This window comes from Paramormyrops kingsleyae, unplaced genomic scaffold, assembly GCF_048594095.1.
Source record: "Paramormyrops kingsleyae isolate MSU_618 unplaced genomic scaffold, PKINGS_0.4 ups33, whole genome shotgun sequence".
In the NCBI taxonomy this organism is placed as follows: domain Eukaryota; kingdom Metazoa; phylum Chordata; class Actinopteri; order Osteoglossiformes; family Mormyridae; genus Paramormyrops; species Paramormyrops kingsleyae.
The window spans coordinates 695,116-711,488 of record NW_027325971.1 but is presented as its reverse complement, the minus strand read 5'-3'; the positions used below and the strand labels follow the sequence as shown (position 1 = coordinate 711,488).

Here is a 16,373-nt window from a genome sequence, read left to right as displayed (position 1 = left end):
TATTGTGATGTCGATGAAAATTTATGGCCAAATGCAAGGGACCGAATGAATTAGTCCAGGACAACAGTATACGCAACTGTATACAGTGAGACTTTGCTATTTGGCGATTTTTGTTTTGTTTTTTTTTCTTTTGTATTGAATGTAATGTACTTTCAGTAGGTGGTTGTAATGTATTTTTCTTTTCCAGTGTATCGCGCAGCTGAATTTATTTACTGTATTATTTGTTTGTATTATGATGTTTACTGTAAGATAACACTAGACATTTTGCAGCGCTTCAAGTTGTTTGTGTTTTTTCATGCATTGTACTTTGTGTGACAAAGTCGTCTTGTGAGAGAGTGCATGTGCTATAGGTTTGGCAGCATGTGTCACTTTTGGGTGAAGTGTGAAGTGTTCTGGTGGTTTTAGTGCATTTTGCACCGAAAGTTTACAGTGTGAAGTGTTTGGAAAAAGTCATGGTATTGAGACAAGTGTGAAAATGATTGGAAAAAACTGTAATATTGACTTATGTAGCTGAATTTTGTTTATCCACTAGAGGGCAGTCACACACAGGAGCTAAGATAAGATAAGATAAGATAAGATAAGATAAGATAAGATAAGATAAGATAAGATAAGATAAGATAAGATAAGATAAGATAAGATAAGATAAGATAAGATAAGATATCCTTTATTAGTCCCACAAGTGGGAAATTTGCATTGTCACGGGAGAAAGTGGACAGTACAAGAATAAAGCAGCAAAAATGAAAAACAATAGAATAAAATCTATATATGTACAGAGTGGATATAAAAATATAAACATAAATATATGTACGACACTGTGGAATTGCACTCAAAGAAATATTGCACATAAGAAAACCCCATGGTGTATTGGATGTGTGTGTTTTGTTAGTCTATGTGTGTGTGTGTGTGTGGTCAGCTGCAAGGACTTTGTTATAGAGTCTGACAGCAGTTGGAAGGAAAGACCTTCTGAATCTCTCCTTCCCACATCGTGGATGCAGCAGCCGGCCACTAAAGGAGCTGCTCAGTGCTGTCAGAGTCTCCTGCATGGGGTGATAGATGTTATCCAACAGGGATGGCAGCTTAGCCACCATTCTCCTGTCACTCACACCCTCCACTGGGTCCAGAGGGCATCCTAGAACAGAGCTGGCCCTCCGGATCAGCCTGTTTAGTCTCTTCCTGTCCCCAGCAGAGATGCTGCTGCCCCAGCAGACCACACCGTCTAAACTAAACACACCGTCTAAACCAGGGGTGTCGGACTCCAGTCCTGGAGGTTGTATAGCTTAGTTCTTTCCCTGTTCCACTACAAATGATTCAGCTCAAGAGCTGTGTGGTAATTAGCACATGGAGTTGAATCAGGTGTGTTAAATGAGGGGAAACCCAAAAATGTGCAGGGCTCTTGCTCTCCAGGACTGGAGTTTGACACCTGTGCTCTAAACCAACCATCTAAACCAAGGGATCTGATGCCTCAGGAAGTCAAGTCATTTATTTATAGAGCACATTTAAAAACAACAGGAGTTTATCCAAAGTGCTTCCCAGTCTAGAGAGAACTGATTAGCAAGTACTATATTGATGGTAAAATGTATAAATAAAATTACATGAAAGCATGCATACTTGCACACTGAAGGAGACGGAGGGGGGACATGATCCAGGTCTATAAGATTCTAACAGGTTTGGATGCTGTTCAACCGAATAGTTACTTCAGCATTAGTTCAAATACAAGAACTCGTGGCCATAGGTGGAAATTAGCGGGAGAACATTTCAAACTGGATTTAAGGAAGCACTTCTTTACACAGCATGTAGTCAGAGTACGGAATAGTCTTCCTGATAACGTAGTGCAAGCTGAATCCTTGGGTTCCTTTAAATCAGAGCTAGATAAGATTTTAACAACTCTGAGCTATTAGTTAAGTTCTCCCCAAGCGAGCTCGATGGGCCGAATGGCCTCCTCTCGTTTGTATAGTTCTTATGTTCTTATGTATGTTCTTATATAAGAAATAAGAAAATAAAAATTTATGGAAATGTAGTACAATAAGTAACAGATGTAAAGAGTAAGAGGTTAATTAAAATTAAATGAAATGTGTCATTAAAAACTTCATGACAAAAACCATAGGAGAACCTGGAAAGCAAGAGAGAAGGTGGATCTTTAACTTAAGATTTATACTCTTCAATAGTAGTGCAGGGCTTAATGTGGAGACTATTCCAAAGTCAGGGGGCAGCTACAGAGAAAGACCGGGGGGGTTGAATATGGAAATAGCAGATCTGAAATGTATTGTGGGGCTAATCCACTGAGTGCTTTAAAAGCAAATAGCAAAGTTGTAAGGAAAGCACTGCAGAGAGAGACCCTGGTATTCCAGTGAGGAATGGATACAGATTAAATAAAACCAAAATATGACACAGAAGGTGAGACTGAACTCAGACCTCAAGCTGATGAAGGAGGGATGTCTGCCTCTGAGCTGCACACTCAGCCCACTGAGCCACACGGCGGCCTGACTAAGGCAACATCAGACAGGGAAAAGGCACAGAGTACAGGGCCAGACGGGCACCGACCCTGACAAGTAATATTACAGTGTCAAACTCATGATGATGAACCATGAAAACCTGGATATAACTGAGGAGGACCAGGGACCCCATTGTGTACGAAACATCATTGTTGTTGCATCACTTCCTGTGTGATGTGTAAAGTGACCCTTCCCTCTTTACTGTGACTGCTGTATGTGAGCATAGAGAAGACAGAGAAACAGTGAAGTTACGGAAAATTGGGACGTGAGTGTCAGTCTCCACAGATCTGAGGTCAGTGAGACACATAAAAAGGCTCCTCTGATGCTCCTCTTCATCCTCTGATGGGCCACCAGGTGAGAATCACTTACTTTAGGTTGGTTGTTATTTCACTTCCTGTTTATAATGACTAACAGCAGACATCCTAGGAAAATGTACAAATTCACTATAATTTGACAGCATGTAGTTCCGCCCTTAACTGTGTATGAGCCCTCTGATGGACGGGCATCTCCTATGGATTAATGTCAGGTAAGAGGTTATACTCAGAGTAAAGACGTCTGGGCTGACTGACTGATTTTAGAATTGACTGCAGTCTTTTCTGTGTCCACCATGTGGCAGCAGTGCACAGAAATGTTCTAATTCTATCCTGTCTGAGTTGGGTGAAGTAAGATCTGTTTCGCTTCTGCTTATGCTCCCACGCCCCCACAAAGCTCATTCTTCCTGGACCTCTCTAGCCATATCCTTAAACTCCATGATTATGAGTTCATTACAGGAACAGATGCTAATGTTGTCCATGACCCAGTCCTGGATAAATCCGATTCTCTCTTAGGAAGTCAGGTATCCCCTCTAGTCACCAGTATTGATCAATGAAGTATCTATTGTTAGAAGCTCCTTTTCTATTTGAGCATATCCTTGCTAAGTTTGCATGAGTGCTCTGCTCCCAAAAGCCACGGGTTTTCTGCATTGTATCACAGCTGCACCCAAACTGGTGTCTGAAGCATCACACTGGAGAATCAAGTCTTCCTTGGGATCATAATATTTCAGTACCGGTGCATTCACAATGGACTCTCTGATTTTGGAGAATGCAGCATCCTGAATGTCTGTCCACTCCCACAAACTGCCTTTATGGGTCGGCTGTCGCAGAGGCTCACACTGGTCTGAACGGTGGCTGCAAAACTTGGCTAAGAAATTTACCATTTTTAGGAGTCTTTGCCCCCCTTAACATGTGTTGGGCATCTGCTGGATTGCTTTGCCTTTTTCTGGATCAATTTGAAGTCCATCCACTGTCAGTAAATATCCTATGAATGGAACAGCGTCTGTCTCACTCTTACTTTGCATTTAGCCTGATGTTTTACTCAGTACATCTGTCCATAAATTACGTCAGTCTTCTGTCAAGATCTTTCTCTGCCAGTTCCATTGTGTCTCCCTCACCTGTGATCGAAATGCCGTCTGTAATCACATGACCTCCCTCCAAGCCGTTCCAGGGCTCAGTCATCTTTGGAAAATCTCTGGAGCAGTGCTGATGCCCATAGGTATGCACAGCCGCCTGTACCTGCCACAAGGGGGCGAGAAAGTGGTCGGGTAGCTGAAGTTTTCCTCCAGCTTGACAAGCCAACAGGCATTTCTGATGTCACACACTGAAAAGCTTCTTTAGATCTAGCAAGATGTCATCAATGGTAGGGAGAGGAAAATGGTTCCTCTTCAGTGCTTTATTCAGTGGTTTAGGGTCTGTACACACGCTGAGCTCACCGTTTGGCTTCTTTGTGAGGACTAGGCTGCTCCACTCCATGCTTTTGTCCACAGGTGTTACTATTCCCCTCCTCTTTAGGTGAAGCAGCTCTTCCTTTAAAGCAGACATGATGGAAAGCAGAACCTGTCTCTCTGATAGCTTGACTGGTGTTGCCCTCCTGTCTACTTCTATCTCATATTCTCCATCCAAGCAGCCATCGCCTTTGAAAACATCAGGATATGTAGCTTTAATGTGCTCCACTGTCCATGGCCCTTCTGTGGAATCTTCTGTCACAGCACTGTCTAGTGCCAGTATATTCTCTTACTGCACCTTCAACAGATTCATAGTCCATGAAGACTACAGTACATGATACCTTTTCATATTTTTAGGTTCTTCAGTACTTGTTTACATCAGACGAAGGGCTACAGTGTACTTTTGTTATACATTGCTAGTAACTGATTTGTCTTTTCAGTCAGAATGTCAGGAATTACTATGTGTACAGAAACAATATTGCAACTGGCCCCACAGTCTACACTAGTGGCCAAAACTGTGGAAACACGTAACATTTTTGGAATTCCGCTCTAAAATAGCTGTTAATTACTACAGGAATTTTGGTGGTAATGTCTATTAAAGAATGTTTACAAATATCATACATTGGATTAAATTAGTAACTGGAGCAGTTGAATAGTTCTGCAATCTAAGCAGGATGATCCCCAGACTCTGTGACACCCCTTGTGCTGGGATTCGTGTCCTTTGCTCCTGCAGGTGATCCAGTGGTGATGGGGTCAGAGCCCCAGTCCTTGGTATCTGTTTTGGCCCCAACACCCAGCCTCCTGCCTTGGCCCAAGCCACTGGCCTGCACACTTCAGTGGATCGTCAACAGTCCACTAATTGATCCATGGAGCGATAGCGACTGGAGGAGCCCAAGGAAGAGGAAGACCTTTCTGGGCTTCTAGTACTGACGCAGACAACCTGCCCTTACTGCTCCCTCTTGTTGCCGAGAAGGTCCGGCTCCCTGGAACTCAGCCATGGAAGGCCACTCAACACATCACTTCTCTGCGACATGGTGCCTCGAAACTCTCCACAAATTCTTCCATTGACTCCCCAAAGCACACAGCTGCTTTGCTCGCTTTCACTGGACATTGAAAGAGGAGATGGCGGAAGGCAGCTGACCTGATATCACTGAACCCAGTTCAGGTAGTGCCCAGTCCCAGTGAAATTGCTGCAGCTTCGCCCTGTGGATGAATGATTAGTTAAAATTTGTCTATTACTATTACTAATAAACTGGTGTTTGTTCATTACTGAACAGGTAATCAAAGTTCCCTTCAAATGACTCAATTTTTCTTGTACGTGATTGTGTAATCACCTGGGTTACCCCCTTAGATACTCCATACCATAATTATCGTCATCCTGACCTTCTGTAGGCATTAATCCCATGTCAGATGTCTGCACAGCTATTCCCTTCCATTCTCTCACACAAAGTGCATCACAGAGCCTCTTTTATTCAAACCATGGCTCCCTTGTTTAATACTACAAATTCTATTGTCATCATAAGCAAATATATATGCCTTGTGCATAGTAAATCTTTTAGTGTCCTAGCAGCATAAAGAAAAATTATGATGCATTTTATTATAAGTTTTACGCTGTATATAGTAATAATAATAGAATGACTTGCTAAAGTATTTGGTGCTAAATATTCAGCCTTGTGGTTTTCTCACTTCCTGTTTAAAGTGTTCACTCCCCTTTCACTCTGCCTGCTGTGTGTGAGAATAGAAACGACAGAGTCAGTGAAGGTCCAGAGGATAAGGAAGTGAGGGTCAGTTTTCCTCAGATCTGGGCTCAGTGACACACACACGTATGGATCCTCTGATGCTCCTGTTTCTTCTCATTGCTGGGCTCACAGGTGAGTGTCTCTCATTACAGTGGTACTGAGTAGAGATCTCTCTCCTGCTCCTCACACACTGTCAGCTGCAGTTTGGAGATCATGATGGAGATCTGCTGCTACATCAGAAGAAATTGCCCCGGCTAGATTCTGGAAACATTTGCAGAGGCTGCATTGAGTATCATACTCTATGAAGTTGTAGATAGTATTTAGATTCTCACAGGTTTTTATATCACTTATATTATTATGTAATATTTAAAAAGCTTTAACAAAAATATTTTACCAATAAACTGGCAATTACTTCATACATGTACAGTATTTTGTGTTTTGTGTCAAGACCAGCGCATAAGTCTCCAAAGCTTGCGTTTCCTGTATCCAATAAGATGGCAGAATTTTTCTCAATGTGCAATACTGACTGCCAAGTGTGATATCTGTGATGTATGTGATGTAGTTTTGTTGTAGCAGATACTGAACTAGCGGCTCAGCAGCTACAGCGGGATCTTAATTTAATTAGTGACTGGGCTGACACCTGGCAGATGAAATTTAACATAGACAAATGTAAGGTACTCCATGTAGGGAGCAGAAATATAAAGTACAGGTATTTTATGGGACCTACTGAAATAAAGGTAGCTGATTATGAGAAAGACCTTGGTGTGTATGTTGATGCTTCCATGTCTCATTCTCGCCAGTGCGGGGAAGCAATAAAAAAGGCCAATAGGATGTTGGGGTATATCTCCAGGTGTGTGGAGTTTAAGTCAAGGGAGGTAATGCTAAGATTATACAATTCCTTGGTGAGACCTCACCTAGAATATTGTGTACAGGTTTGGTCACCATATCTTAAAAAGGACATAGCGGCCTTAGAAAAGGTGCAGCGTAGGGCCACAAGAATGATTCCTGGTCTTAGAGGAATGTCATACGAGGAAAGGTTATTTGAGCTAAATCTGTTCAGCCTCAAGCAAAGGAGACTGAGGGGGGACATGATCCAGGTCTATAAGATTCTAACAGGTTTGGATGCTGTTCAACCGAATAGTTACTTCAGCATTAGTTCAAATACAAGAACTCGTGGCCATAGGTGGAAATTAGCGGGAGAACATTTCAAACTGGATTTAAGGAAGCACTTCTTTACACAGCGTGTAGTCAGAGTATGGAATAGTCTTCCTGATAACGTAGTGCAAGCTGAATCCTTGGGTTCCTTTCAATCAGAGCTAGATAAGATTTTAACAACTCTGAGCTATTAGTTAAGTTCTCCCCAAGCGAGCTCGATGGGCCGAATGGCCTCCTCTCGTTTGTATATTTCTTATGTACTTATGTTCTTATGTAGAGTGACATAAGGATTCACTTTAATTAAATGTGCTGTCCCCAGTCTTTTTAACCCCAAAGGACGAACCAGCACCAGTTGTGGCCATGGTTCATCCCACCCCTCCGTATCAGGTTCCAGCGCAGGCTGCAGCTCCCTCATCTCAGCTGGTTACGGGTCCGACACCCCCATTTATGTCCCCTTCTGTTGTTTTTGAAAAAATGGAAAGATTCAATAAGTTGCACAACTATTATCTTAGCACCGGTGTGTGAATGTGAGTGTGGATGGGTGAATGTGAGGCATAATTGTAAAGCGCTTTGGTACTCGTAAGAGTAGTAAAAAGCGCTATATACTGTAAATGCAGTCCATTTACCATTTACCATTTACTGTAGGGAAACTGAATAAGAAGCCTTTACACTGGGCAGAAAATGCTTTGTTTGTGTAGTACGTCTTAGTGACAGAGCACCAATTTCAGAGGCCATTAAGCTGAAAAATATGCAGTGAAATATCTAATGATATCTGAACATTTAAACACAGCATACAATTCAGTTTGCAAATTTAAACAATTCTATTTAAAAGAACAGTTTAATTTCAGAGCCAATGGCCGTGTGACCATGAAATGAAATGAAATGCCGACAACATTCCTGGAGCCTTCAATTCAAGCATTCTGTCGAAACCGCATCCCCTTCAGTCAGGTTCACAAAACGTGTGAGTTGTTTTCAGCATACGTTTTTCTTTATAAATCCCAAAATCCTCTTACAAATGTGCCTATGAATGTTTGGCATCTTTTTCGGTCACACAAAGCCTTTATAAATGAATTCCCCGATTAATGCCTCTACATGGCTAGTGTTGTAATTGTATCATTAGAAACACATGAAAACATCTTAATTGCGTTAAGGTATGTAACGGTATAGTCACATGACAAAAGATAACTTTGTGACTTAGCAAACTGCATGTTCTTCATCTCCTCTGTATGGACCATAGAGCTGTGTATCGGAGAGTCTGGCAACACGTCACGTTTCAAGATACAGGGATTGCAATTCAATATGTTGGTATATTTTGCAATTTTTAAATCTGATGTTAGGAAAACTTGTCATAGTATAAAAAGCACACCACGTACAAATGGAAGAAATCTGAGTAAAAATGTTAACTTTTTTAACGCAACCATAATGGGGGGCTCGATTTGCATTTATCACAGTCCCTGTAACAATCTAACGTCATATATATAGCACCACAACTATTTCGAGTTCAGCCAACGGTGGTAACGTTACTAGTCTGCAGCGTACGTTGTGCAGGTTACCAAAAATGACTAGTTATCAATTACTGCATATAAAAGTAATTATAATGAGGGTGGGACTGGACCGTGTGTCCGTGAGGATTTTCGACGTGTGGTGCACGGGTGCGGCGAAACGCGCTGCATCGATCAGCGCATGCTCCACCAGCCTGACCTAACCTGTATATATAGCCTAATAAAGGAAAATAATAGTGGTCTAAATGTTGTATATTGATCGCTTTAACATCGGGGGAATATGGGCTCAAATGTTCGGTGGTGATGTTTCTGCAACACAGAGATGTTTGCCGATGGATTTTCAAGTACCGCGGAGACATAGTGCCAATGCATGTGTGCTCTCTGGATAGTTATATTACTTTAGTGTTGCTGCTGTGACAGTGCCAGACAATACAACTGTCTAATTGTACCTATCAGCGTACCTATAAAATCACCCATTCATTGCGCCACGGTAAGGTCGGATGGCGTTACATCATAAACAGGAAATTAGGAGAACATGCTGCCTTTATCCATTAATATTTTCACGCAAGACAAAGGTAACGAGTCCGTTGAAATTTCAGTACTTTGCGTTTTTTAATTTGAAATGGTAATTAGTTACATTACTCCTTACAGACAAAAGTAGTGGAATTACAGTAACGCGTTACTACCAACATTGCTAGGTAGTGTGGGATTCAATAGAATTATAAAGAACATACAATGAATAGAGGAAAAGGAGAATATAGCTTAAAGCAGGGCATGATGAAAGGGGGGGGGGTTGATTCTAGAAAATGCAGTTAACTGAAACGAGAACTGACTGGCGCCGGCAGGGCAGGGGGACCTAATCAGAACAGATAGAGGGAGCGACAGAAAACGTCAGCGGCCCCTTTATCTTTTAGCCTTCCAGAAGGACAAGTACTAACCGACTAACTAGAGCAAATGTCAAACATGTGGTTGTCACGTAGACGGAAGGTACCGAGAGAGGGGGGAGATGCCCAAAGGGCTTTAAAAGGGACACAGCTGATACATATGGCAGAGCTTCCTCTTGTACATGCCGAATGTATGTCAGATGGTCGCTCCCGGATTGCAATCTGTCAGAGAATAAACTGGTGACCTGCAACTTCTCCACGTGTCAGCTGTGAATCTCTTGACCCGGTGGAGACGGCGTACTCCAACACTCCCCAGCCACTCTGAAGCACTGTGCAGATCAACAGTCACCTGTCTTCACAGATATTTTCAACCAGTCACTGGATCTTTGTGTCTTAAATCATCCACAATAACACCTATTCCAAAGAAACCCAGAGTCTCTTGCCTCAGTGACTACAGACCAGTGGCTCTCACATCGGTGGTAATGAAGGCTTTTGAGAGACTTGTGCTGTCATACCTTAAAATCATCACAGACCCATCGCTTGACCCCAGGCTACAGTCAGCCTACAGAACCAACAGACCTGTGGACGATGCAGTTAACACTGGACTCCATTTCTTGCTCTGACACTTGGAGTGCCCTGAGACATATGTTAGAATTTTGTTTGTGGACTTTAGCTTTGCATTTAATACTATTCTATCGGAGCTAATGCAGACTGAACTCTCACAACTGTCCGTGCCTGATCCAAAATAACATGTTATAACCACAATGGCCCAGATTTACGCTGCAATAATTGAGTCCATCCTCACCTCCTCCATCACAGCCTGGTTTGCATCAGCCACTGAACAAGACAAGGCCAGACTGCAATACATCATCCGCTCAGCAGAGTGAATAATTGGCAGTAACCTGCCTACCCTCCAGACACTGTACATCACCAGAACCAGGAAACGGGCATACAAAATCTTTGAGGACCCATCTCACCCTGCTCACCACATCTTTCAAGCCTTACCCTCCAGGAGAAGACTCATGGCAATCAGAACCAAGACCACAAGACACGCCAAGAGCTTCTCCCCTCAGGCAGTCTCTCTCATTAACCAAGCCAGTCTCTGACTGGACGTTCAATTAATCGTCAGCTGCAGTGAAATATCCACCAGCATAACCAGTGAACAACTGATAAACTTCCTCTATGATTATATTCTGCACTCTTGCACATTATGCACACATACTGCAAACTCTGTATACATATTGCACTCTTGCACATATAGTTGACTTGGCTGCTACTTAATAACGGCACCATTTAAGAGCCCTTTAAATTATTATACCATTTATATAGTTTATATTCATACTACAATGATTACTATGTACACATATATAAATATCATAATACCATCATTACTGCCATTAATAAACTTAATTATCATATAATTATCATATTACCCAATTGCCAGTCTATTGTTTATTACCTTTCTGCATATGTCTTTGCTAAATGTGGTATGTTCTTTGTAATGTCATATAAAAGCACCACCAAGGCAAATTCCTTGTATGGAAACATATCTGGATTCTGATTCTACATCCTTCATCAGGACTAGAAAACTTCCATCCAGCGTTGCATTTCATTTTGACGCTGTCGTTTTTGAAACACTTTTCTGTGATCTAGTTCTTGTTTTGGTCGCCGACTATCATCCAACAAAAGGTTCATTTCAGCTCTCCTAATCTGACATAAACCACACTCACAAACACTTTCGGCTTACTGTGTCACCGGGAAGGGATGGACTCCGGTCGGGATGGGTTTCCAGCATTTCCTATCCTGGCTGTTCTCTTTAGGGACAAACACAAGATTGGAGTCTAGTGATCACACCGGAAGCTGACTTACCTGAACGGAGATGTATGGAGCAGACTCTCATATGCGCGGGGATGCTCTGGAATGCAAGGTCTTTACGCCCCACCGCTGGAAGCTACGCCATCCGACGCCATTTCGTCAACTCTTCCACTTTTGCTCCTTCCTGTCTTTTCCAATCTGGAAAGGAGAAGAAACGTATACCGGTCCTGAAGACCGAAGAGAGACCCGAGTCGATATGGGGCCGCCACTTAGCGGGTCGCCGTTAGCCGGGCCTCCGTGCCCCCCCCACTCGGAGTAGAATGCCCAGGGATGTCGCAGCCGCCAGCCTCGGGGCCCAGACTCCTCCCTGTCCTCCTGTCCTCTCAAAAAACAGCAATCATTTAAACAAACATGAGGGAAAATTCAAAAGGCAAAGATGACGTCATTCCTTACCTCAGCACAGCTGCCCACCGCACAAACGACAGCGTGTCACCTTCCTTTAAAAAAAAAAAAAAAGAGAAAAACAGCAGGAAACGGGGGCTGTGCACGGACAGGGCCCCTCCCTCACAGCACATGCAGCTAATTAGCTGGCCATCCAGAGGCACTCAGTCTATTAGTCACCCACTCAGTCAGTTCTGCCTTTCAACAACAGGGGGCAGTAGAGGTGCACCATTCCCGGAAGCACTGCAATACCGGGTCGATGCGTGGAGCGGACGGGACAAGCCCCACTTCCGGCTCCCTGTTCCAAAAATCCATCTAATAAAAGGCTTCTCGGCCTTTTGGCTAAGATCAAGTGTAGTATCAGTTTAATATCTGATACGTCCCCCATGGAGGGGACCACATATTAAACGGACTGACTCAGACTGACTGACTGAGTGGGTGACTGAGTGAGACAGGGTCTGCTTATCGAACCGGAGCACCTGAAGTAAAATGGTGAAAAACAGAAATTATTCATATTAATTTTCGGGGCGTGAGATACCCCCTTGCTGATGAGGTGATTACAGAAACGTATCATGACTGTGCAAAAGGGAATAAGGCACCTTTCATCCTGATTTTTTTTAAGTTTAAACACATGTGTGCTTCATATGTAACCGTGATACACGCGGAGCCCAGAGAAATTTGGTTTCCTACACACATGCAATAAGGTCTTTAATTGGGCAGAGTCCATGCCTTCTTCCTTTTTATTGGTTCCCCAGCATGTTGGGGAGCAAGGGACCCCACAATGACGATTGTCTGTACTTGTATCGACACTGATGTCTCCTAGCACCTTGCCCTGACCTCACCTGCATCATCTTATATATTTCCAGGGCCGGACTCTCAGCAGTTGGAGGGTAACACAAATACAAGCAAACATAACAAGTACACATCAGCTATAGGTTTGTGAGGTTAACCGCTATTGCTTCGATGTGTCATGATGATGGACATTCCTGTAGGCTGTAAACTCCTTGGTGATAGATGAGGTACCAGGGCAGGAAGGAGCCAGGGAGAGACTGAGGGCTAAAAGACAGTGAAGGAGAATTAAGAGTTCTTTGATGCTGAAAATTTTGGATATGGGTTTGATTGGGTATTGGCCAAGTTGACTTCTGAGTAAGGAGTGGATCCTTTGCATGGCTTCTTGGGGTATTTCCTGCATTCTGCAGGCCATCCTGCACCTGGTGGTCGTCCTCTTTTTCCCTTCCGGTGTTTCGTGTCTGTTTCTCATCCCAAACCTGGGGCTCCTCTTCAAGTTCATACCCATACGTATCAGTGGTTCTCTGCATGACGTCTTCTACAATCTACCTGTCTCTTCCTCTCTTCTCTTCCACATGATTAACTCTTCTTTCATTTCATGGGTCGATAAATTTGGTGCATGAGTACAAATATCAATGCGCTATTTTGCCGTCCTCTGCAGAGCCAGGATCAGCATATAATCTTGCCTGTGTGGTTTTATGAAGCTTTGAGTATAAATAAACATATATTTTTATTATTAACAACTGAACATCCATAATTGCCATGGAATTGCCATTTTGAGGTAAATTTGTAGTTTATTTGTAGTTCATTTTTGCTGGAAGGACCTTAAAACATTTAAATTCTATATGGAAAAAGATCACTGCACACATCCAGTTGAAGCCCTTTCTGAAATTAGTCTGTTGCTGCCTTTCAGGTCCCCAAGCTGACGACAATGTCCCTAGGCGCCCTGGCCACCGCATAGTGGCGCCCCCCGGTGGCCGTTCCAACATCACCAGCCTTGGCTGAGCTATTGTCCTGTGTGTGTGTGTGTGTGTGTGTGTGTGGGGGGGGGGTTGACCTTTGAGTGACAGATCAGTGAGGAGAGTTGTGGGGTTCTTTTCTGTCTGTGCCCAGTTTTGTTTCACCGGCCAACTTTCCCAGTGTTTGAAAAAAAAAAAGTATCCTTCCATCCAGCTGACAGGATGTGGTGACTGTAGTGTTGTGTTATTTTTGTGTTTTGGGGATTTAACACGATCACATGTCTGTCCTATAACTAATGCAAGCATGGTGCTTCAATGGCCTCGCCCCCCCCTTTAGTGAACACAAACTAAAGTATATGAGTATTGTTTTGTAAATGGGCATGGTATTGTTGCACATCCTGAGTCTGATTGAATAGTTGGTTAGTTGCATGTAGATACACATATTTGACATCGATAAGTATTATTCGAATTTTACGTTGTCAGTACACGCCAGAGTTGATCACTTGCTTCCCACTGTGCAGCAGTGAACTTAAACGGGTTTACATTCACAAAATATAATGGGGGTCAGGAGATGGACCATGGCTGAGATCACCGTCGAGTCAGGTAGCAAAAATCACCAACTGTGACAGCAGCCCAGCAGCAGTGGCCAACATCATGCTGGGTCCTCGTTTAGGGTGGCCAGCAACATGCCTATCTGCCATATATGACAAACCACAAGATGGCACTGCTTGTGCATGCCTTTTGAAATGAACTGGAATGCCGCTAGCAGGCACGCAAGTTACTTCACAAGTTCTAGAGCACAGCAATGCGTTTTGACTTTCTGTTAGCTATGTACGCAGTGATGGACATAACTGGTTCACAAGTACGCATTAACCTTTAAAAGCGATACATGCAGCAATCGGTTGTACATTTTTTATGTGCATTTGCGCCAATACGACAACAAATTACCGTGCATTTTAACCTCTATTTTCCTTACTTCTTTATTTTACGTTTTCTCTGTTTCATTTCAGTCAGTCTAACATATTGGTACATGTTTATATCACTCTCTACGTGTAAAGGGAGCAGACACAGGAAAAATGTACTGAAGACCCTTGAAATGATATTTATTCCTGATGTGAAATTGCTGTTTTTGTTTTAGATTCCAAATTTAACCTTTTATTTAATTTATCCCTTTTTCCCAAATAAAACGATGCATTTAGTTATAATCTATATTATTTTGATTTGGGGTCAGAAGTTCCAAAATCACCAGGTAAGTTAATTGATTTTATGTGTTTTAACTCCTAGACAGATATAAATGAAAACTCTATTTTTAAATAATTTATTGTCTTTTTTTTTTTTATTATTAAAAATTGGATCCCTCATGGACCAAGACTTCAAGGGCATTTGTACAATTCACCTGTAACTGGATCTGCAGTCTTTTTCTCCCCACACCCTCTGCTTGTTCCCTTCTTCTCTTTCTGTCTTCACTCCAGGAGAGCTCCTCAGACATCTCCAGCCTGTAATTCCTGGGAAATGCCACCTGCCACTCACCCTTGGAGGCGTAGCCCATTCTCAGGATCTCATACGTCACCATTCATCACAGAGTCACAACGCCTGCAAACATCTGAATAAAAGCAAGAGCCCGTTTTTTGAAACTTACACATTAAATTTTCCTCTCTTTACCATTTTATTCTTTTAAGCTTCATTCTGTTTAATTACATTTAGTATGGATTAAGGCACAGGCGGCCCGGAGGACATGGAGTGGGACCCTCCAGTTCTTGCCCTGAGTCCCAGTCCGTGGTGTCAGCCCCGTGACCAGAGTTTCCCCAGCCGAGGAGGTTATCGCCGTGACAACGGCAGGGTCAACGGAAAACTGGTCGGGGGTTCGGCTCCAGGAGGAAAGATCTGGGGTATGCTACCCAGACTTACCGCCTGGCCCCAGCTCGGTCCAAGGGGGTCTTTTCGGGGGACCCCATCCATTGGTTCCCAAAAGGAACCACCTGCGGTTTCCTCCGGCACTGGTACTGGCCTGTGCTTTTGTTCTGCAGGGTCCACGGTGTGGTCCAGTTCCTGTCCTGCCTGCTCCTCGATGCCCTCCGGCTCTGCCGACCCCTCGCCGTCTACCGATGCTGTTCTTCCCTCGGCTGGCGCAGACGAGAGGAGCTCGTCCTTCTACAGGCCCAGACAGGACTCCGAAGGCCCCCCTGGCCGCGACCCTTCTGCGGTACCTCGGAGCTTGATCTGTAGTCTTGCTTCCCCGTGGCTCTCCCTGGTTTCACCTCTTAGCCCGATTTCACTCTTCCAGCCCCCACTCCAGTCACTCTTGCTTCCCACTTTAGGTTCCCCCTGGCTCCCTCTCCTGGCCCTATTCTTGTTGCACATTGTTTGTCTGGTTGTGTCCTGCCCTGTCTGTCCTGTGCCACCTTTGGTCCTTTTGGTGCCCAATCCCTCCCTTTGTCTCCTTCTTCTGTTTCCTTTGTTGCCACTGACACCCGCTGTTTGTCTTTTGGTCCCTAGTCTGCATCCCTGTCGGGTTACCTGGCCTGTCATGAGTTGTGTCCTGGTGGTTTGTCTCCCCTGCTGTCCTTGGTTTTGCCCTGGTCTGTGTGTCCCCTTAATGATACCTTTGCACCAGGAGGGCACAGGATTGGGGGGTGGGGGGGTGTTACTGTCATGGCCTGCCCGTCCTGTCAACCTTACTCTCCAGTTCTCCTCCCTGACGTGGCCCTAATGAGCCACGCTTGGTCTTTATTAGTCTTACCTCATGTTCCTGTCCTTCTGTCAGTCACTACCAGCTGCCTTGTGTTTTCCCATTCCTTAGTTTGGTAAAGTGCCCAGGCCAATGTTCTCCAGTTCTGT

General features: G+C 43.7%; 2 pseudogenes; one reads left to right on the top strand and one right to left on the bottom strand.

Moving 5' to 3' along the window:
- Positions 1–12,005: 12,005 nt before the first annotated feature.
- LOC140585602 (U2 spliceosomal RNA) lies at positions 12,006–12,143 on the bottom strand (annotated as a pseudogene).
- Positions 12,110–12,215, top strand: LOC140585613 (U2 spliceosomal RNA; annotated as a pseudogene).
- The last annotated feature ends 4,158 nt before the right edge of the window (positions 12,216–16,373 follow it).